Source organism: Dipodomys merriami, unplaced genomic scaffold (assembly GCF_024711535.1).
Source record: "Dipodomys merriami isolate MVZ:Mamm:240054 unplaced genomic scaffold, mDipMer1.0.p SCAF_194, whole genome shotgun sequence".
NCBI lineage: Eukaryota > Metazoa > Chordata > Mammalia > Rodentia > Heteromyidae > Dipodomys > Dipodomys merriami.
In genome coordinates this window covers 1,492,907-1,514,493 of record NW_027203315.1, presented here as the reverse complement: position 1 = coordinate 1,514,493, position 21,587 = coordinate 1,492,907, and the positions used below count along the sequence as shown (strand labels likewise).

The following is a 21,587-nucleotide window of genomic DNA, read 5'->3' as shown; positions in this document are numbered from 1 at the left end:
GAGTGTAAATTATATCTCTGTTCTGCTTTACATTGTTTAATACCTCCCCTCTCATCTTACAAACGTACTCATAGACACTGAACTTCTAAAGGGTCATTCTCCATTAGTGTAATGTACACACTGGCATAGAATAAGAAGATGGTTATGTGGATATGCATCATAATCCTTGTGTTGATTTGGATTTTGCAAAATCAAACAATTAATTTTCCAGAAAATCCCCAATTCTATCTATTAAATGAAAATGAGTTTTTGGCTGTTTCTGAATTTTGCTTTTCATTTAAGGGTTTTATGTTTTTTTCTTTTTCTGTTGGTCCTGAGGCTTCAACTCAGAGCTTGGTCACTGTCTGTGAGCATTTGCTGTGCTCTACTTGGATTTCCTTTCATAATTTCTTCAGGTAACTAGTGAAAAGTTTCCTCACAGGGATTCTTAACAGCATGGCACATTTCCCTGATTTTCCTACAAAGAGAGTGGTTTGGGGGAAAGAATGAATGCAGGTATGTAGAAGAGTGAAGTTTAGGCTAGCCTATGTTGATGTGAATCTTAATCATTTACAAACCACTCTGCTCTTGTCTTCTCATTTTGCATGTGAAAATCTCTTTAGAATTCTTACCTCTTCTCTGATCCTAAAACTTCCTCTGTGGAATAAATCTTTGCCTTTTGCTACAGTCCGTACAGAGCACAAGCAAGATTTCTGTGGGCCAACGGGATAATAATTAAGGAGACAGAGAGATGGCTGATGGCACAATTCTGCTATATTTCTCAAATGCTTGTGTAATATTGGTCTACGCCCACTGTGCCAAAAAGTGCAAACAGCACACACCTTCCCTCATTCTACTTGAATCTCTCTTTTGCACCAAAGCTTCCCTTCATTTAAAGCCCCAGACCAAACAACTAGAACACACACTTCCTCAAACCAAGAAAGGACAAGGACTTGCAAGCCTGAAGGTGGGAGTCAATGGCCCGGAAGCCTTTGCTCACAGTTTGCCTGCTCATGGCAGGCACCCCAGGGTCTGCAAAAGTCTCCCTCTCTCATAATCAGAGATCCTATACTTGTCTCTTCAATATTTATTGTGATTTTTGGTGATCCTTTACATACAATATAATTGAGATGGTTTGGATTGGAAAGTTTCATGCCTGGTTTTTGGTCTCCAGTGTATAGGTTTTCTATATCTCCTTTTTGGACCTGATTTATTCCTCATGAAAATGGAAATCAAAGGGCATATTTGGATTTATAGACTTCAACTTAAAAGCACCTCTAATAATATGAAGAAAAATTAATTTCATTCTATAAAATAAATTCCTGAGAGGCAAGGAGAAAAGGATCAGAAAGAATTGGAGTACTTCCAAGACTTCATGTGAAGTGTAGTTTTCATTGTTCAAGCCTGTATTTCTGATGCATTTACTTATATTTTTATACTTTTTTTTTTTTTTGGTCGTTCATGGCACTTGTACTCTGAACCTGGGAACCATCTCTGAGCTCAAGTACTCTACCATGTGAGCCACAACACACTTCTGGATTTCTAGTGGTCACTGGAGATAAGTGTCTCACACATGTTGGTGGCCAGGCTGACTTTGAACTGGGATCCTCAGGTTTCAGCCTATTGAACAGCGAGGATTACAGACATAAGGAACCAGCACCCAACTTGCATTTCTTGTGTTTTATGTCCCAACTCTGGGGCTTGAACTCAGTGCATGGACACTGTCACTGAACTTCTTTTGCTCAACACTAGCATCCTACTACTTGAGCCACAATTCCACATTTTGCGTTCCTGTGTATGTGGTAGTTAGGACTTGAACCAGGGCTTCATGCATGCTAGGTAAGCATACTACCACTGCTTGGGCCAGCCACAATACCAGCAGCGCTCCAGAAGAACAAGGGGATGATAATGGAAGAGACAGAGACAAGGCCATTGATGAATCTCTCTTTATTTCTGCAATATCCTTAGCTATAGACACTTTCTATATCTGTCTAGTTCTTGCATTACATTGTTCTATGACTTAATGTGGCAATAACTGCAGATCATATGCATCCTTCCTCATTCTAGTTCAACCTTTGTCCACCAAACTCCTACAGGTAAGGCCCCAGGCCCAGAAGCTAAAAGGAACACTCCCTCCTATGAAAATGGCAAGTACTTACAGCCCTGAAGGTTGCAGTCCATGGTTGTGGAGCTTTTGCTCACACCTTGACAGTCCTGGCACCTCTGAGTCTGCAACAAGTCCTCCTGTTTATTTTGTAAATTGAGCAAGTGTCTATCAGCCTGAGCCTAGAAAATGCAGCAGATCATACATCTCAATAAGAATGGAAGAAAAAGGAATACCAAAACAAGAAACAGGAAAATGCCTAAGAAATGGAAAAAGGAGTGCCATTTCCCAGGTTGAATCCCTGCAGATAAGGGAGAACTGATGCAGCTAAGTCTGCAGGGTGTGCTACCTATAGGGTGGAGTGACCAATATCAGATTTCTGATCCTGAAGCTGCGTAATGTCTAATCTTAATATATCAAAGGAGGACTGGGAAGGTGGCTCAGTGGTAGAACCCTTGCCTTGCACGCATGAGGTCCTCAGTTCAATTCCTCAGCACCACATAAGCCAAAATGAAAAAAAAAGAATATCACTGTCGCTCAAGTGGTAGCCTGCTAGCCTTGAGGTGAAGAGCTGAAGGACAGCGCCCAGGCCCAGAGTTCAGACCCTATGACCAGTTCCTACCCCCATAAAATTATCAAAGGTCTGGATTCCTCAAATATGTCACTGGATATTGGCCCATATCATATTGAGGTATAACACAGACGTACGAACCATTAGCATGTCACATCATTTTTAACCGGGTCTTTAGCACATCTACTTGATTATGAATATACATCATTGCTGATTCCAAATCATAAAACATATGACAATCTTATTCAAGCCCACCTGCATCCCAGGGCTCCAGAAACATATCAAGCCAAATTATTAACATATTGTATTGTATATATGGTTTGGATAAGGTTGACAGCAGAAGCAGTAGCACTAGAAAGAACATTTAGGGTAGCAAAAATGCTGGCAACCAATATTCCAAAATATCTGCAGCAATGGCTAAGATCCCTCTAAACCTCAATAGCAAACAGAGACCCAAACTTATTTTACCATAATGGTTATATCAACTAAACAAGCAACATAAGTTAAGGTGATTGCATAGTAATCTCAGAGCATTTATGCAGTTAGTGAGAACACAATTGTTCCTGCTAGAGGCATCAAAATCTACCCCACCCTTGAAAACCATACTAGACCTACTATCAGCATGTATGGATACATAACACAACATTGCACAATAACTGATAGAAAACCATGAAACAGGACATGTCTCTGATACAGAGGTATGGGATAGAGAGAGGCATTAGTCCAAAGGCCTCAGCAGCAGCCAGTTGCAGATGTCAGGGTGAGCTTGTCAAAACAGGCTGACAAACATGGGGGCCAGCAAGGTACCACTGATCACGTCACTCCCTGAACCCAGTTATGCAGTGCATACTGGGAGACTTCAACCAGTACAACAGTAGACAAGATGTGAAATCCACAGGCTCTCCATAATCCACATGCCCTACGTGGAAGTGGATCATCACAACCACAGGAATCTCCAGGCATAGTGGAACCCATGAGGGGAGCACCACATCTCCTGCCAAAGGAATTCTAGAAGTGTTATGCATGAGCTCCATGTTTTCCATTCGTTCACCTTTTCCTCCAGAGGACGTCAGAACCATAATCTATCCCTGAATACCATACTATACTTGTACCTTCTACCTCAGCATCTGGAACAGTCAATCATTGAGATGAATGAAGGAAGAGGATATAATATTTGTATAACAAATAATGAGACTTACTCTGTGAACAATGAACAATTCAAAAATAATGTAGGAAGTAAATTCTATTTCTACTAGTACAATGAACATAATACTTAGAAATGAATGTTTGAAAAATGTACCCTTGAACAATGAAAACTATGTAACACAGCTAGTCTAGGAAGCAACCATTTATACCTGATCCTTATCTTCTTGCCTCTCAGAAACTTACTTTTAACTTTTACAGAAAGAAAGTATTATTTTCCCTTCATATTTTATAGTTGCTCCTAACTTGCTATCTATAGAGCCAAATGTGCCTCATGATCACCATTTTCATGAGGAATAGCTCAGATCCCCTAAAGGAGGTATGGAGAACACATGCAAGGGAGGACTGAATATCAGGCATGAATATTTCCTACACAATCCTTCCCAATGATGATGTGGGGAAAGGAACATCAACAATCACAACAAATACTTAAGAGAAAAGCTTGGGATGTTTGATATGAGGGAGGGAGGCAAAAGGTTTATTCCACAGTGTAATGGATACAGTTGGGAAAACAAGTCTGAGGACCCGTAGCTGGCAGAAACTTCTAGGATCAGAGAACAGGTAGAAAATCAAAACAACAGGATATGCAAAAGAGAAAAGTTAAAACAGACTGGTTTGGATCAAGTTATCAAGCTTCACGTGAACATAGACCTACCCTGAACTCTATCTCCACCCACATTCACCCTGATCACGCTAGACAACCATTTTTGAAATAGTCTTGGAGGAGGAGTACCATTTTCTAAGAAACCCCTGGGAGGAAATTTTTCACTAGTTTCCTGAAGCAGTTAATAAAAGAAAGGCAAGTACAGCACAGCAAATGCTCAAAGACAGTGCCCATGCTCTGAGTTCAAGCCAAGGACCACCAACAAAAGGAGGGAAAAAATATTAAAGGAAAGGCAAATTTCATATGCAAATAACCAAAAACTCCTTAAAATTTCATAGAGGGAATTTGGGAGTTTCTGGAAAAATAATGGGTAGAATTTGACCAGCCTATTTAATTTTAAGATTATAAAGTATGTCTACCTTAAAATTATGCTATTTTATTCATATATATATATATATATATATATATATATATATATATATTAGAAAAGGGGGAAATGATCCCAGAATCAATCAGCTCAGTGTATGTAAATACCTGATCTTGTGGCTTGAACTGGGCCTGAGCTGTATCTGTGAGCTGTTCTGCTGAAGGTGAGCTCTACACCACCTGAACCACAAGGCCACTTTCGTATTTTTAGTGGTTAATTGGAGAGAAAGCTCATGAATGTTCTTGCCCGAGTTGGCTTTGGACCAGCATCCTCAGATCTCAGCATCCTTAGTACATAGGATTACAAGCATGAGCTACTGGCACCCACCTGCAAATACCTTTTCAAAGTGAGAGGGGAGATATTCAAATTTTTAAGGCAAAACACTGACCTAATTTATATTCAGAGGAACATACTTTTGAACAAAAAAAAATTAATAACCATGGAGTCTCATAACCTCAATTACATTAGTAAAACTAAGGATTAAAAAGCCAAATTATCTAATGATCCTAATACATTTCTTTGTTTTGGTTGATCTCACAATGTTTCAGGAGGTAAACTGATTTTTCAAGAAATTCACCTTAGTTACCGCAGCTGGGAGAGAAAGGTCCCCATGCATCCATGCACACTTAGGACCAAGTGTCTGGTGACAGTCCAAACCCTGTAACAAGCCCACTTCCTCTAGTTGAATGCATCGTGTTATGGGAATTGTAGATTCTATTGAGGCACAGATCCTTTGAAAGAGTGGAGGGAGGCCAGGGTATGGCGCTTGAACCTACTTGGCCACTGTTGGTGTTTTTAGTTTGTAAATTCAAGTTTCTTTCCTTTTGCCTTGCTGCTGGAAGTGCTCTGAAGTACAGCTTTGCAATCCTAGTCAGAGCCAAAAGGAAGAAGCCCAGTGTCTCTTCTTCAGAGGAACTTGGGAGCTGTAACTTGAAGCAATCTGAGTCGCCAGCCAAAGTCTGCCCTTACCATCTTCCCCCAGTCTGATGTTGATGATATTTTTTGTCTAATGGAATTGTGCTGCCATTAGTACTTGTTCCTGCAGTTGCAAGAAACTGGCTGAGAATCCTCTCGTTCTCTAGACAAGGAGAGTCTAGAGACTGAACCTAGAGATTCTGGTACTCACCCATGTGGCTTTATAAACTTGGTTTTTGTGCTTTGAAGCCAATGAATGGTAAACATTCCTTGAATATGTCTTATATAAACATAGTGATCTTCTTTTCACCCTCTGCACTTACTATGGTGTTTGACACTTTCAAAATGCACCTGGCACAGATTTACTCCAATTATTGTGTCTGTTCTTGACAAAGTACAATTTCTTCATTAATATAATTAGTCTATTGTACATCACTGAAAATGAGAGAGACTGGCTGGGCAGGTGGTTCAGTGGTAGAGTGCTTGCTTTCCATGAATGAGACCCTGAGTTTGATTCCTCAGAACCACAGAAGCAGGAAAAGCAGACAGTGCACTGTGGCTCAAGTAGTAGAGTGCTAGCTTTGAGTTTAGGAGCTGAGGAACAGTTCCCAGGCTCAGAGTTCAGGCCCCACAACCAACAAAAAAGGAGAGAGAGAGAGAGAGAGAGAGAGAGAGAGAGAGAGAGAGAGAGAGAGAGAGAGAGAGAGAGAGAGAGAGAGAGAGAGACTACCTATCTATTTATTCCAATTTAATTGTTAAAATATAATTTGAATACAATACAATTACCTTGATATGTGTGTGTTTGTCCTGATACTTGAACTCAAGGTCTGGAAAATGACCATGAAATTATTTGGTTCAATGATAATATTGTACCACTTAAGCCACACCTCCCCTTCCAGCTACTTTGGCTATTTTATTGGAGATAAGTCTCTCAGACATTCTTTTACCAATGGCTTCATTTTGTGATCCTTGTAGGGATCCATCATGTGCATCCCAGGGGACCACAAGCAGGCACAGGAGAAAGATTATTATAAGGTTTACTACAAGGACCATATTTCCCAGGAGAGGGAGCACATGCATGTGTCTGTCTTCAGGTAGTAACAGGAGCTGGGGACAGGAAGTTAGGCAGGTACATGCTCAGGTAGGTGTGGGTAGAGGGAGGGAGTGGTCACCAGTATGGAGGGAACTCTAGGTCTGGGAAGAGCTCAAGACTTGGTGGAGCTGAGGAGCAAAGGTGGGGATAATATTAACCTTCCTCAGATCTCAGCCTTCTGAGAATCTAAGATTACAGCCAGTAGACATGAGAGCCCAGTTACAATGTCCTCTTTTAAATTCAGATTATATTCTAATAAAATGAGATGAAATAGAAAACTTGACAATTTTAAGGCAGATTGTTCAGTCACTAATGTGGATGAGGACAGTCCAAATCCCAAAACACACAGAAAATATCCCACTTTGAAATTTGTAACAATCCTCATCTTAAGTATTGTGAATGTGAACACTTAGGCTATAATAAATTAACATTAAGTTTTTCTCTTCTTTTTTCGTTCTAGTCGTGGGGCCTGAAATCTGGACCTAGGTGCTATACCTCAGTTCTTCAGCTCAAAGCTAGCCCTCTACTACTTGAGACACAGTACCACTTCCAGCTTTTTCTTTTTGCTTATGTGGTGCTGAGGTATCTAACCCAGGGCCTCAGGCATGCAAGACAAGCACTTTACCACTGAGCCACCTTCCCAGCTCCACTTTAATTTTTCAAAGAAAGAAAATATTCTTATGATGTAGAAAAACCAAGTACTAATGTGCAAACACTGCCTTTAAAAGATTCATATTGTGTTTCCTATCATAAACAGCCTCACTGAAGTAAACAGAATAAATTTTCGCTTTTTGTAAATGTCACTGCGAAGTTCATGTATTTTATGTTAACAATTACTATTGTGGGTAAATGGGGAAAAAAACTGAACGCTGGATAATAGAATTTCCTGTCATCAACCAACAAGTATAAGCAAAAGCACATAGCTATATAAGTTGTGTTTTTTGCATTTTATGGATCTACATTTTGGGTTGTATTTTCTGTTAATAGTGTTTAGTAACACATAAGGCTTTACTCTTCTGTGGATTTGTCATTACTGGATATTTAATGTTCTACTTGATTCAGGAATGTTTCTTCTCCCAAAAGAAGGCTTTATGCTTTTCCAACCCACCTATCATGGTCTGACCAGGAACTTCTAAGGTAAAATCACACAGGTTCTTTTCTGATTCTCTCATTTGTCTTCTCTACTAGCCATGGTTCCAGAATCTTTATTCATTGTCAACAGCAAGAAAGAATGGCAGGATCTCTAATGAGATTCTTTTACTTCTCACTGTTTGACATTCCATTTTATGAACCTAAGGGTGTCCAAGATTGAAGAACGGGAAAAATAAGATTCAGCTTCAGGAACATGTTTCTAAAAAAGCTAAAAATGGCTTGGACATTTAGCAGATTATCAAAACTTGCCTTCTAAGTTAAGAGCAGAGTTGCTTTAGTTTTTTTTCTCATTTTTTAATGTGAGGACAAAATTGTCCCACTTGTTATGTGATTCAATGACACCTAGGTGGTAACTTCTCATGGAGGGTAAAGGGTGGCTAGAAACTGGTGAGACATCACATCCTCATACACAACATTAGACTATCCTAATGAAGTTTTACTGGATTTGCTGAAATAGGTGTTCAAACATAACTTTGACTGCTATACAGGACTGAGTGTGTTATAAGTACTTCAACTGTCTCTGTAAATACTCTTGGACTGCTTTGTGGTATTTGTCTTTCTTGAAACTTAGACTGTATTTTTGATGCTATTTATAGAAATCTCTGTTTTTCTCTAAGGTACGTACAAGTGTAGAAGTTTGGAACATATTTCTATCTAATTGTATATTTACTTCTTTTTAGGACTCTTTGTGCCATCTTTGATACTTTTACATACCTGAGAGAAATGCATCAAGGTTCACATTGTTGTCACAATTTTCCTAGCTTTTGTTGGAGTTTGGAAGGATTTTTGGTGTTTTGTTTAAAACTATTTCCATACTATCATGTGTAATATAGTTATTTTATTGTAATTTTGATTTGGATTATTCTCATGACCATTGATACTACTTTTATATTTTAATCAGCTATTTGTGTATGTCCAGTTTAGAAAAGTCTCTTCAATCTTTTTCCCATTTTAAAATTAGATTTTGTTCTGTGGGGGTTATTTGTATGATTTTCTTTATATTTTCTAATTCAGATGTGTTAGGAATCTATTTAAAGACATATGCAAATATTTTCCCCTACCATGTTTTTGCTTCTTCGTTGATAGTTCTTTTCATTATACAAGATTTTGATTATGTGCACTTAATCTTGTTTGCTTTTTGTTTGGTTTTGTATTTATTTTTTAATTTTTACTTATGATTTATTTTCTTAGCTTTGTTTTGTTTTCTTTTTTTGGTCAGTTCTGGGGCCTGAACTCTGGGCCTGGGTGCTATCCCTCAGCTATTCAGCTCAAGGCTAACACTCTACCACTTAAGCCACAGCACCCACTTTGGACTTTTTCTGCTTATGTGGTGCTGAGTAATGGAACCCAGGGCCTCATGAATTTGAGGCGAGCATTCTACCACTGAGTCACCTTCCCAACCCTTATTCATTAATTTATTTACTGTCAGGCATGGGGCTTGAAATCTGGGTCTGAGTTTGTGCCTCAGCCCATCATTTCAAGCCTAGCACTCTACCACTTGGGCCACTGCACCACTTCTGGATTTCTGGTGTTTCATTGGAGATAAGATTTCACAGGTTTTCCTGCCCAGGCTGGCTTTGAACCATGATCCTCAGATCTGACTCTCCTGAGTAGTTAGGATTACAGGTGTGAACCACCAGAGCCTGGCATTTGTTTGTTTGTCTCTTTGTTGCATAAGTCACTGTCGGTGTCTTATTTAAGATTTACTGTCAAATCTAATGCCATAAGGCTTTCTTCCTCTCCTGTCTTCTCCTCCTCCTTTCCCTTTCCCTCTTTTTCCTTTCTCTCCACTACTCTCTTGTCTCCTCTTCTTCCATCTTTTTCCTGACCTTTGGCTTCCCTTCTCTCCCTCCTCCACTCATTTTCTTTTCTCTTTATGTCTGAGATGAAGACTTGCCAGTTTTCACAACAATTAGGGTTCTAATTTAGAAACACATGTAATACACATACCTCAGACTCCACCATAGCTTTCTAGAGCTGCTATTGGAGCTTGAACTCCATGTCTAACAGTCAGTCAGCTTCCTCACTCACTGTTTGCACTATCACTTTAGCCTTTCCTCTAACCTGTTCATTAGCTGCTTAATTTGAGTTGTCTATCTAGGCTGGCTTCCAGACCTCAGTTTCCTCCTTAATAGTTAGGGTAAAATGACAGTCTTGAGCCAGAAGTGCTTGTCTTGTTTTTTTTAATTACCTCAACATTTAACATTAACACTTAATTGGATACTACAATGAAAGGATTATTGTTACTGGTTTATGTAGAGTTAATATTCAATCTAAACTGAAATCGTTTATATTGCAAATTGAGTGCTGTGTTAGATTTCTAAAAATTGTAACTGTTCTTCTAACTGTGGTAGATTTTCATCACCAAGCAAATAGTTTATGCTGGAGGTAATTTTTTATTATTAATGTAATTTAATATTATTATGGAGATGGTGCATACAGAAATTAATAAATTCTTTTCACACAGTATCTTCCATTCCTTCACTCTCTCCCAATCCCTCCCTCCTGTCTCTACTCATGAGTTGTATACTATATTCTCATCACCCTATTTCCCTCAAATTCTATGGGTCTACCACACCCTCCTGAAGATATTCAAGTGAATACACCATACATAATTCAAAGCACTTTTTATGATTTTACAACTGACCTAAGACAGTAGCTCCCTTTAATATTCTATACATCATAGTAATAGCATACATTTGATACAGATCCATTCTAGTTTCCATCTGTTTTACTGCTAGATTATTAAAATATATTATTGAATTTTATTGTGTTTATAACATAGATTTCTTTCTCATACTGATTTCTAGACAATTTGTCTTCAGATCTATTCTCAATGTGTCTGTCTTGGTAAATATAACACCATTGTGATTTATAAACAGCATTTAGGTAAAGATAATGCCTTCCACATCTTGTTTGTTTGGTTTTTTAGTCATTTTTTTTTAAATGCCCATGCGCGTTTTATTAATAAAAACTAACAGTGCCAAGTTAAACAAGTCAAACAATTAAAGTCTCTTTATATTCCATAAAATATTACGGAAAAGTTTATTTGTGTTTCAATAAAAAAGCTATCGTTTAGAACAGGCAGCTGACAGCAACTGTGCAGTTAACGGTTTTTTTTGTGAATAAATTTTAAGAGACTACTGCCTGTCCTTAAATTCCTTTTTTTTTTTTTATAAAAAAAGAACTATTAAAAATGATTGACAAATTTTGAGTTAAAAAACTGTTAAAACATTCTCTATGTTTAATTTCAACTTTATAATAGATTACAGGAAGATGCTCGTGAAACAAATACAACATTTGTTTCAGTACATGTCTTTAAATGATAGACTTATAAGTATGTAAACAACTATATAATAAAAAGTTTCCAAACATTGCCTGTAAGAAATCAGGCAAATTTTACCATAAGCAATAAACCTTCCAGACAGTTTCCATAACTGCGCCAGCATGACAGTAAACCTTTACCAAACAAAGCGAAAACAAACAAAAAAAGTACTTTGCAATTTGTTGTTGAAATAGAGGAAAAAAGCCTTCAAACCTGATGGGACCACAACAGTCAATATAATTTAAGGAAAAATAGTCATAATAAAATTTATGGTGCTTACTGTTTAAAATGTAGAGCTTTGCTATCTGCTTGGTTCTTTGGACACTGCATGATTTAAAGAATGAAAAACTAACCCGGAGCCTGATGCCGCCCACAAGGGGGCCACCCAGCACCCAGCGAGGCGTTAACGCGTGGCGGGGACCCCAGGAGGCAAGGGGCACACCACCCGTCCCTGGTGGGTGCAGGATGATTCCGCAGCAAACCCAGTAAGAATTGCTGAGGGGCAAAAATGACTCTGAATTTAAAAACAAAGTGAAAACACAGAATCCTAGAGTAAGCAGAGGCCCTGCACCGGCACACTGGCGTGGAAGGCGCACAGCCGCACGCCCCACACCCACCAATGACTCCTGCTTATTGAAAGTGTGCATCTCAACTCCACAGCTTACAATGTCTTCTTGGGAGTAAGCCAAAAACAAACAGAAAACCCACAATAATAAAAAACAAGTTTGTCTTCTCTAAGCACATTTTCCTGAAGCTGAATTTGGAGGGGAAAGTATCTGCAAGTCGGGAACTCAGTCTTCTTCGTCATTCTCGTTGAAGTCATCGTCATCATCATCATCCTCCCCAACGTAGGACACAGGGGTCTCCACTCTGGAGCCGCTGTAGTGGGACCCATTGGAGCTTGTGGCTAGCATTCCATCGGCACCATTGCTCAAGTCACTGGCAGAAAGCCGTGTCCCATTGGAGGCAGGGCCTGAAGTCGTGATGAACACCCCACCAATGGATCCCTGAGCCATTTCTGTCACGTATGGTTCCAGAGCTTTTGGTACCAAGCTTCTTGCCATTCTGAGGTCTTCGGCAGAGCAGCTCCCTGATTCCAGCCCACATGCCATGCCCATTCGCTTGAGCACTTCAATGTCGTCGTGGATTTCAAACGTGTTATCAAAGTTGAACAGGTACTCAAATTTGTCATTGGAAATGCTGCAGTCAATGACTGTCTTCCTGCTGGTGTTGACAATGATGAAGGGCAGGTGGATGACTGAGTTAGGTGGGGGTGGTCGGTGGGCCTGCTGCTCTGCCTGACGGTTTCTCTGCACCAAGTTCTTGAAGGCAATTTGCTGCAGGATAAGCTCCTGAAGCTGGGACTGCTTCTGCTTGATCCTCTCCAGCCTCCGCTGCCGCTCCACCTCTAAGTTCTGGCACTCCTGAGCAGAGTTGGTGGGCAGGCCAATCCACTTGATCTCCTTTTTCTCCTTGGAGATGATGTTCAAGGCCATCAGCACATTTAAGGCATCATAGACACGCCGCCGGATGTTCTTCTGGTCATAAGCTGACTCATTTGGTAGGATGTGGTTATCAGCAGCACTGAACTCTGCCACCAGCTCATCAGCCACCTCGTTGTAGGAGGTGGTCCCCTTTCTCTGCACCTTCTCACACTCCTTCATAGAGAAATGCCGCAGGCCCTTGCCACTCTTTTCAACTTTCCTGTTATGCTTCCCAGCGGACCAAGGTGAGGAGTCAGACGGCTGGTTCTGGGACACAAAGTGCTGGGGGTGTGTGGGCTTCCTACCACAATAGTGTTTGATGCTGCTGGTCTCTGAGGCGTACCAATCACCACTTGCTGTGTGATGTTGACATTGGACTGTCCGAAGGTTTTTGGCAAGAGCTGCTTTCCAAGTGTGTTCACCGTGGATGGGTGCACAGCCACCAGCGACACCACACCTTTCCCAGGACTAAGGTTCTGGTCTATAAAGACCCTTAGTTCTCCGTTGGCTTCAATTAGACTGGCATCTTTTGCCATGTTATCAGGTCCAGGAACCCAAGGCAATACTGTGCACCCTCCTCAGAAGAAAATGGATTTTTCTGTTCCAGGTTTCTTTTCCAAAGTAGAAAGGCAGGGATGGAAAACGAGTTTCAGTTGCTATGGAAATGGATTGGCAGAGTCTTACAGGAGCAGCAGCTGGAGTGGAACTCTGGTTTTTTAGTCATTAAGAGGAGTATTAGAGGCCGGGCACCAGTGGCTCCAGCCTGTAATCCTAGCTACTCAGGAGGCTGAGATTTGAGAATCACACTTCAAAAGCAGCATGGGCAGGAAGTCCATGAGACACTTGTTTCCAATAAAGCACTAGAAAACCGGAGGTTTTCTAGTTGATCTCAAGAGCTGAGGGATAGTACCCAAGCCCCAAGTTCAATCCCCAAGGCCAACAAAATAAAAGTGCAATACCAGTTCTCCAATCATAATGATACATTAAAGAAATTATCATTCTTTGGCTTTTTAACCATGTCTTTGTAGACTTTACTTTTCAGCATAAAATTTTTATTATACAGATTTATGATATACCTGTTATTATCAATGCTCTGTATCTGTGGTAACACAATTTGTGCTGATGTTTATTTCCTCTCATATTATCAGTATTTGTATTTTTCATTATCAGTATTTGTATTTTTCATTATTGATTTTTGCTTAGGGTATCCTTATATTGATTTATTTTGATTTCTTGATAATTAATGTATATCTCCTTGAATAGCTTATTGAGATTCATGAGTGTATTTTCTTCTATTCAAATCAGACAGAACCTGATATATTTACTATTTTTACATTACAATATAAACATGGTTTCATTTTAGTAATTACTTTGCTATTTTTTATGTTTGTCTCATCTGATCCTTCTTTCTCAGTTTGCTTTCATATAACCTGCACACGGCCTACTATACAGTGCAAATCACCTGTTATATAATCTCCAGGCAATCTTCTATACAATGTAAATTACTTCTGATACCTATTACTATTTAAATCCTACTAAATAGTTGTTATACTGCATTGTTATTAGGATAATGCCAGTTTTTTCAAAGACTGCATGTTTACTATAGGTGACATATTTTTCAAGTATTTTGGTCGTATGGTTTGTTGAATCTGTGAAACAAACAACTAGGTAAGGCCTAATATACTCCTTTGAAAATGGTAGTACTGGGGCTGCAAGTTGGCTCAGTGGTAGAGTGCTTGCCTTGCATACATGAGGCACTGATTTCCATTCCTCAGCAACACTTCAGCAGAAAATTCATTGTGACTTATCACCAATTAAATGGCAGAAAACTAGAAGTGACATTCTGGCTGGAAGTAGTAGCATGCTAGCCTTTAGTGAAAAGCTGAGGGAATATGCCAGGCCCTCCCTGAGTTTAAACCCCACAGCCAACAATTAAAAGGAAAAAGAAACAATCCCAAACAAATAAAAACCTCATTACTTATTCATTGCCTTTGTTCCTCTTTTTCTTTCTATTTGTAACTGAATACTTCCTGTCATTCCATTTTCAACTTTCTTTTTTTCACATTGGGGGTTGAACCTTGGGACTTGCACATGGAAGGTGGATGCTACATACCAACGTATTCTTTCTTCTTTTAACATAAAAAAGTCTGCTTATAGGACAGGGAAGTTGGCTAAGTGGTACAGTGCTTGCATCCCATGAATGAGGAGCTGGGTTCTATTCCTTAGGTCCACATACACAGAAAAAGCCTGCAGTAGTGCTATGGCTCAAGTGGTAGAGTGCTACCCTTAAGCAAAAGCAACTCAGGGACAGCACCTGAGCCCTAAGATCAAGCACACAGACCTGCAAAACAAAAAGTCTGCACATTTAAATTAGTCAATGCTTCCCTTGCAATCTAAAAGATATTACTTTCAATCACTTTAGATCACTTTCAACAGTATTGTCGTCCTTTCCAGTGAGTGCAGGGGCCACACACACAACAGACCTTATGCCTCTGCTGTCACTTATAAACTAGCTGTTGTACAACAGTAAGAATCAACAGATACATTTCTGCCCTTATTATTTTGAACATAATGGGATTTGTAAGGTTAGGTAAAAATTAGTGAAGTAAACCCTTCCTTTTCACTTATTTGTTGTGATTCTAATGGATATATCTTGTTGTACACTCAAGTCCCACCCTTGTCATTTGAGTTCTCTCTGAACTACTTTTCAATTTGTTTTCTTATTAGGACATACACATACACACACATGCTCAAGAATTTTTCCGAGGTCATCTAACAATTGTTTTATTACCAATTCTTCTTATCCACAAGGAATTGTATCATCTACCTAGGACAAGACTATTACATTAGGACACTGACTTCTCTTACAGGTCTCTGTGTCAACAGTCACCCTGCAGGAAACACCTGCACACCTTGGCCCATGCTGCAGGTGCCATGCTGTGCTAGTGGTGGACTGATGGGGAGCACATACCCTGATCTGGGCTTCTCACTCTTGTCCCATGGGGCTTGCATGGTTTGCTGTTGCGTAAAGATTTTGGCACTGCCCTCTCCTCAGCTGGCTCCTTACCAAACTTTTCTTTTCTGTACCTTCCATTTGGAGTTCTGGCATAGCCCATGAGCCCAACCAACTTCCACCACACCCGATGAAGTCTCTCTACAACAGGGACTTCATACAAGGGTGTAAGTGATCCAGAAAAATGAAAGTGAATTTTAAAAGAACTTCTCAATTCATTGAGGGAACAGAAAAAATGTACACTTAATGTTAAGCTAATTTGGGGAGAAAAAATGACCTAGAGCTGGACAAACATAAAGATATAAGTGCTCAAGGTAAAGCAAGGGGGGCTTGGGTGGTCCCTGAGGTTCTAGTGAAAATCCCATGATAGCCTTGTTCAGTACCCACTGTGCTCAGTATCCCAGCTTCTTTCCCTTCCAGTCACTCTGTGGTGCATCAATCCAGGTTAACCTGAGGAAGAAACAAGGGTTCACCTAACATCTTGTTCTCTCATTGGGATCAACATTGAGTGGGAATTGGAGGTTCTTGGTTAAATACTGAGATCTCTGGAGAGCAGACTATTCTGGGTCCTGACTTTGAATCATATTGACTGCCCCTGCTGATGATACTAGAATATTCTCTAAAATAAATATTTATTTGTATACTTTATCCAGTAACATTCACTGAATGGCTATTGAAAATAATCTAATTTAGAGCTGAAATATTCATACAAAAGCAGAACTCTTCTAAAGCCTCATTTTGAAAAGGGCTACAGGATGAACCATGTGGTAGGACCCTTGACATTCTGAAAACTTATGAAACTTAAACCACTCTTAGGGATTGTGTCTAGGGTGAATATGTAACTGTCATAGTTCACCACTTCTCTTCTGAGGACATAGCTTTTAGAATGAGCGAGACTAAATATCCTCTCATTCACCCCTGGGAGTGGCCTTGAAATAAAGTGCAATCAGAAAGGGAAAAACAACAAAAATGCTTAAACACATCTGAACAGCTCAGACTGAAAAGAGTTTTTCTCTTACATCTATGTGCACACAGCACAAGATCACAGTCTTCTCATTCAAATATATTGGTATTCGGGCACCTTAAATCATCACTAATTGATTCCTTCTTTTCTTATGATACTGTTTCAAGTATACTGAAATATTTGGCCATATTTTATATGTTGAGATCTCTCTTTGAAGGTCTCATTCCGCACTTTACAGATGTGGACCACTTTGTCCTGCATAGAAACTTGAAACTCTACAAGGACCTATGAACTAGACAGAAACATAAAGGAATGTGCATGTGCATTCACATGACAAAAGATTCGTGACTATCTATCATTACCCTGGCTTATAAGACATTTCAATATCAACTTCAATGGAGGACAATGAGTATAACTTATGGAGGACTTTAGGCTTATACAGGAATGGTAATTTTTCTGCAGGAGGGCCAAAGAACCCATTTTACAAAATATCTTCCCTGGCCTTCGAGTTCTTTCTACTCAGGGCCTGGGTACTCTCCCTGAGCTTTGGTAATAAAGGAAAAAAGTGTTGACAGTCTATCAACTTGATTCACAGCACTACTTGTGGGAAATTTGGTGATAATTGGCCAAAACACTCTCACAGCAATTCCAAACTAGTTTGCCTTTCAATTGTGCTATTTAAACCTCATACTCTTGAACAACTAAGAATTCAGATGTGAAGCACCAGTGCCCAGTTAGATCAGGAGATCTTAATTACTTGATCCAAGCAGGACTCATGGTGTCCACATAACAGGATATAAAATTCATAACATCATCTAGCCATATGCAAAACTCCTTTTGCAATCACTTGGTAAATGACTGTTTACCTATCATTCTGTAAACCACATCCAAATTCTTCCACTAAATATTTCGAAGAATGTATTGTTTACATGCATCTTATTATTGGTCCTCAGGTTGAATTCAGGGGCCAAAATTTGTGAGACTTCCTTTACCTTCTATACCAGATGCCCTTTTGTATCACTGATTTTTCACCTTAGGGTCTTGCTTCTCTGCCTGGACCTTTCGACACACTAATTTTCTAATTACATATCACAAGTAACAAAAAATGTAGCACATATAACCAGATCTATGCTTTTATTGGCTACCATTTTCATGAAGCTTTTGCATGGGATGTCCTACAATTACTATCAAATTTCTGCTTCTTGATTAGCTAAGATTCCACACATGAGGGACTGTAATTGCTCATTTTTAATTGCTGGTCTTAAATTAAAAGAAAGAAAGGGTACTTTACCAATCCATTGAGCATTAAGTCCCTTAAATTCTGAGTTCAAGCAAAGTGTTGGCCAAATGATAATAACAAAATAATAAAAAATGAATAAAATACGTTATCATCAGACAAACTTTGAATGAATGTGGTTATGTTGGTTCATAATTTCAGCTATATAACAGGCCGAGGTAGAACTTCAGTCTGTGAACCATCCCTTCTCAGAAAGCATCCAGTTTGTAAACATGGGAGAATGAACTATTTCCAAATGGATGGATGGTTTGTGTGTGTGTGTGTGTGTGTGTGTGTGTGTGTGTGTGTGTGTGTGTGTGTGTGTGTGTGTGTGTGTGTGTGTGTGTGTGTGTGTGTGTGTGTGTGTGTGTGTGTGTGTGTGTGTGTGTGTGTGTGTGTGTGTGTGTGTGTGTGGTACAAGTAGGAAGGCAAAGGGCATAGGTGCCTCCCACTCCCCTTATTTTTTTTAGTAGGCCTCTGTAGATAAGCAGAATGGTGAACAGTGTGATGGAAGGGGTTAAGCGAACAACTAGCTAAATCTTGCAATGCGAACTCCACTGTCTTTAACTTGTAATAGGAATCATAGGCAGGATTTAAGGATTCTTTTTTTTATAGTGAAAATACCATAAAGAGAAGTTATTATTTCTGAACAATTGAAATAAATACTGAAATTGTTGAAGCCACAGGAAGCCTGAGCTGAAGCACTGCAGGAAACCATCTGTTCCCAAAGAGAGATATTTCTTCAGAACAGCCCACAGCGCTCAGGCTTTGATTCCTAGCTTTTATGGAGGCCAAGATGAGAGAATCTCCTTTGAAGCCAGATCTGCCTGGCTTCAACTCAGTTCCTGAGTTGAACAGGTCATACTGGCACAAAAACCTTTCTTCATGAAAGTGTGAAAGTAGAGCTCTTCATGTAACCAAACAGCTCTGGACATATCTAGAATGACTGGCTTATATAGGATCTGGAATCTGGGTCTTGGTTTACTAATTAAGAACTTTCTGATGTAAAAGACATTTTTTTCTAAATGCCTCCAGGATATCTTTAATTACATAACTATACAGTGGATCTATATAGGCTCTAGAAATTCTAACGTTAGGTCAACCTTTGTGTTTCTGTAAAAGAAGACAGTATATTTGTTGGAAGCCACATTTTGGAAGATGGAATACTGGAGTCTTTATGACACAGCTAGCAGTCTGCAAGCAGCCTGTTGTAACAAAGAATTGCAGTGCACAAATACACTTAGACAGCTTGGAAACAGGACAGAAAGAAATAAAAAATAATAAAAACAACATCAAGAAACCAATCAGCACCAAGAGAGGCTGAATTAGCACATTATGATGACCACAGACAAGCCAGGAGACAGAACACAGGACATGATCACAGAGACATGTGGTATGGTATCTGGTGCCGCAGCTGGTACAGCCTAAATAGGGCCTAAGCAGGAGGCAGGTCCACAGGAAATTCCTAGTCCCAGGCACTGGACTATTAGATTGAGTAACATATCAGCCAAATGCCCATGCCTGCTTGCAGGGATCCAGCCACACCCATTAGTTGGGAGACAAGTATTGGATGGGGCATTTCCTTTCCCCTACATGAAGACAAGGTGTCAGACCCCAAGATCTACTATGTCGCCAATAGGGCAATAGCCACACCTGACCACCTTACTTAATATTACTGAATTGTTAAATCAACTTATAAAATGTTACATCATCTTTATCTTTTTGTAACAGTTCAAGAATTTGCTTTTTGTAAAAGCCATTTTTCTTGAGCCCCACCTCTGAAAGAATAATTCTCACATTCACCAATATTTAAACATTCCTCCTTTGAATAGTTTATTTCTTCCTTCTTCCTAATTCCTTCCCTTCCTCTTTCCCTCTCTCCCTTCCCCTCCTTCCTTCCTGTCTTTCAGGGCCTAGAACTGATGCAGTAGCTCAAGTGGAAGATTTTTTTTTTGTTAAATTCAATTTTTGTGAGATTGATCAAGATCTTTTTGTGCTTGATTATTTCCCCTAATGTCATATCTACATTGGCCCTCTATGAGATAAAACAGGCGGGACACATCATTAACACTGGTGTATTATTGTAGCTCACTAAGCAGAACAGCTAAATGGGCAAAGAATGAATCAATCACAAGTTGCTCATCACCAGTGATTTAAAAAAAGAGCAAGCACTGAAGACACTTTGCGGTTCTCCCCCAAGGCAAAATGCAAAGACTCTTGTCTTTATTTATCCACCATATTTTTTATTTGATGCTTTTTTTGGGGGGGGTTCCGGTCGTGAGGCCTAAATTCTGGGCCTGGGCACTGTCCCTCAGATCTTCAGCTCAAGGCTAGTGCTCTACTGCTTGAGACACCGCGCCACTTCCAGCTTTTTTCTTTTTGCTTATGTGGTGGAGAGGAATTGAACCCAGGGCCTCATGCATGCAACGCAAGCACTCTAACACTAAGCAGGTTCCCAGCCCTACACCATATTTTTTAAAATATATATTTTACTGTACATATACTGTATAGATTGGTTATACCATTATATGAGTTAGGTCTTGAATACATTTCCTATTGAGCATTGTTCCCCCTCCAAGAAAGACTTTACTACTACGTGTGTACTGAAATAAGGACTAATATCTTCCATTAGCTCTTCCATTCAAAAACTGAACTGGAATAAGTAAGTCATTTGTACTATAAGGCATGGATCACACATACAGATGGAGACTTAAGGGAGGAGTAGAAAAATGGTTGTTCTCATGTTCTTGCCTCCTATCATAACACTCTTTACTAATCTATTGTTCCCCTAACCATGTTGGAGATGATCTCAATCCAGTCCCGAAAGGACAGAGCTCATATTTCTAAGAGTTTATCGAATTACCCTGAGACACCATTCCTTAGTATAAAAGACACAAGTTAATAACTTCAATCTCTGAATTACTTGTCGAGACTGGTTGTTTCAACATGCTTTGGATAATATTGAAGGACACCATCCCCACTCATCATGATGAGAGGATGAGAAATGTTGGCTCAAAGAGAGCTGAAGAGTGAAGAATGGTTTCCCATCACACCTAGCTTACCTCTGCCATGAAATATTTCTCTGTATAATTTACAGAGGTTTTCTGTCAATGATTTTCCTACATTGGGCTTCTTCCCTGGGTGAATGTTCTAATACTTGCTAAAGGTTGGCTTCTGGTTGAGAGACTTCCTCTCATGTTTATTTTTACAGAGATTCTGTCATGTGTCCAGGTCTCTGATACCTGTACAGATGTGACTTCTGGCAAAATGTTTTCTATACTCATAATTTTCCTCCTGTCTATGTTTTCACATATGCTGAGGATTAATTCTGATTGAAAGTCATTTCACATATGTTCTATGCACTACTTTCTTTTCTCCTATGTCAGTTCTCTGATGAACATGAGGTATTCATTTCTGATCAAAGGATTTCCACATTTGTAATATTTTTAAGATTACTCTGCTGTGTGTTTCCTAAGA

The 21,587-nt window shown here is 39.5% G+C and overlaps 1 protein-coding gene and 1 pseudogene across 1 annotated transcript in view; both read right to left on the bottom strand.

Moving 5' to 3' along the window:
* Window positions 1-21,587, bottom strand: part of LOC138831386 (zinc finger protein ZFP2-like) — a 124,296-nt gene that overhangs the window by 99,935 nt on the left and 2,774 nt on the right. The gene's annotated exons all lie outside the window — the stretch shown is intronic.
* On the bottom strand, window positions 11,778-13,452 carry LOC138831387 (transcription factor Dp-1 pseudogene; annotated as a pseudogene).